Source organism: Ceratotherium simum, chromosome 7 (genome assembly GCF_057802395.1).
Source record: "Ceratotherium simum simum isolate JZ-2026a chromosome 7, ASM5780239v1, whole genome shotgun sequence".
NCBI classification, from domain to species: domain Eukaryota; kingdom Metazoa; phylum Chordata; class Mammalia; order Perissodactyla; family Rhinocerotidae; genus Ceratotherium; species Ceratotherium simum.
Genome location: NC_141906.1, coordinates 28,187,797 through 28,190,287, shown reverse-complemented (window position 1 = coordinate 28,190,287; position 2,491 = coordinate 28,187,797). Strand labels below are relative to the sequence as shown.

Here is a 2,491-nt window from a genome sequence, read left to right as displayed (position 1 = left end):
CTAGAACAATGCCCCCCACATTTGGAGTGTTTTCATGACTATTAGTCATCCTTGTCTTCATATCCTTTAAAATGCTTTTGTTGTTGATAACTCTTCCCTGGTGGTACAGCTAAAAATAAACAAACAGCATTTAGTGGAAAGGAATTTAAAGACAATTCTCACAGAAAATACAGACTAGTCAAAAACTTCACACACAAGTTCTTACTGACCAAGGAGCCAAAACCAGCCAAGCTCTTCAGTAGAAGCAGACCGTGTGAAGAAAGCCCTTTCCTGTTTTCTCCTCCACTGCCAGGAGCAGCTTATCCAAACTGTCCTCCATGTCATCCGCCTGCTGGAGGCAATGGCAGAGCTCACAGATGAGCAGAGCTCCAAGGGTGGCGTCTTCCAGGGTGTCTTGGATGTCCACGTTGATCACGTGCACGGGCTGGAAGGTCTCCTGCTCTCTGGCACACAGGTCTTCCATCACTCTGTCATAGACGCTCTCCTCACACGTAAAGATGACATCGAACGCATCTCTGCACTCTTGAAATCTTTCTGGCCGAGGCTTGATTCTCTCATTTCTTCCCAGGATGTGTAAGATTCCATTCCTTGTATAGAGTTGTTTGTCTCTCATGAGAAGGTCGTCATACATCTGTTTATATGTGGTTGAGAAATCGTAAACCATGGGAAGATTGGGCGCCGATCCTGGGAGCCTCACGTGAGATCCAGTTCCGAAAGACCGGACTCTGAAGCCTTTTTTCCTGAGGATGCTGTGGGCTTCCATGCTCCTGTTCATGTTGCTCATACATACCACAGCCACCCTGAGTGGGGAGGAGGACATGATGGCGGGCACTTGGGACTTCAGTGAGACTTGCGTGCTTCAGGGGCTGCAGGGACTCTGAAGTCAAGGGAAAGACCACCCGACTACAGCTCTTGCAACTAGTAAAGTGTCAAAGAACAGGAATGGGGTTTATATTGAGTTACCTTCTCAGAGTGGGAGGAGACTTCCGGGACTTCTGGATTGATTGGATTATGATCAACAGGATGTAATCAAATCATGAGAGCGTTGGAGGTGATTGGATCAATTAAACCACTAAATCTCAATAAGAGTGTGGCTACCCAAAGGGAGGGTTTGGAAATATGGAGTTGGCCCTGTTGGTTTACATGGTGAATGAGGCCTGAGATGGATAGCGACCAAGACAACTACATTAACTGTAAGCATGTTACTGGTTCTGCAACAAACTGTTCATGAATTTGGGTGGAAAATCTGTTTAAAAATTTTGAACTTGGATCCAATTTAAGTGTACATATAATTACACTTTTGTTGCACTTTAATATACATTTGGATTTTCTTGAAATACAATTGTGTAAATCATAGGAAGATTGAATAAATTTCTGCCCCAAAATTCGTAAAATCTTACAACAATACAAGCAAATGACATTCTGGACAATATCCTTTCTGATAATATATGAGGAACAACTCATATAGAACAACACAACATTTTCTGCATTAGATACTCTTAAAATCATGATTCTCAAGGGAATCCAGGAATTGACACAAGCTTCTGCATACTTTTTGAGCCTTCAAGTACAGCTTTGTCTGAGCATTTCCATACTGAAATGGAATATATTTAAAATTATTTTAACTTTCCTATGTGTCATAATTTATTAAGTGAATGTTATAGACTTTAAAGTTATGAAGAGATTATCAAACAAAAAAGGGTAGGTAAACATATGACTTTTCTGATTATGCAGGGACAAATTCTATCTTTGAAGCAACAGAATGTATTTTTTCATGCGTCTCTTATTGGAGGTGACTGTGCATTGCAAATTTTCCTAAATCAGTATGCATTCCAAGGCAGTGCTTCCCTAAGTGTGATCCCTGGACCCAGAGCATCAGCTCAACTGGGAACTTGATAAAAAGGCAAATTTGGACCCCAGACCTTCTGAGTAGATACTCTGGGGATGGAGCCCAGAGATCTGTGTTTTAAAAAGCCCTCCAGAAGACTCTGATGCAGACCACATTTGAGAATAACTGTCGTAAGATAGAGGTGTCTGAAAATGTAAAGTCCCATCTTTACCCTATGAACACTTGACTATAGGCTACAAGTTCCTGGGGAGTTGTTAAAAATCATTATATTCAGGAAAAAAAAATGTGACAATTGAATCTGGGTCTCTGGTGGTAGGAACTAGATGGCAATAGACCCTCACATTACCTGGGTGTTTCTAATGTGCAACCAAATTTGAGAGTCTTTGAGCAGAGCTACTCAAATTACCTGCATTCAGATGACCTGAGGATCTTCTTAGCATGCAAATTCTGATTCATTAATCCAGACTGGGATCCAAGATTCAACACTTGCAACAAGCTCCCAGATGATGCCAAAGCAGCTCGGCTGAGAACCATGCATGGAGCAGTAAAGTTCTTGAAGTTATACAAGAAAGAGCCAACACCAGGACAATTCAGGTCTAAGAGGAAATGTGCTTCAAGTGTAGGTATCTTACAAGAAATATC

The 2,491-nt window shown here is 41.6% G+C and overlaps 1 pseudogene; it reads right to left on the bottom strand.

Annotated features, from left to right (window-relative positions):
- Positions 1–235: 235 nt before the first annotated feature.
- Positions 236–820, bottom strand: LOC106802422 (RNA polymerase II subunit A C-terminal domain phosphatase SSU72 like protein 3 pseudogene; annotated as a pseudogene).
- Positions 821–2,491: the final 1,671 nt, after the last annotated feature.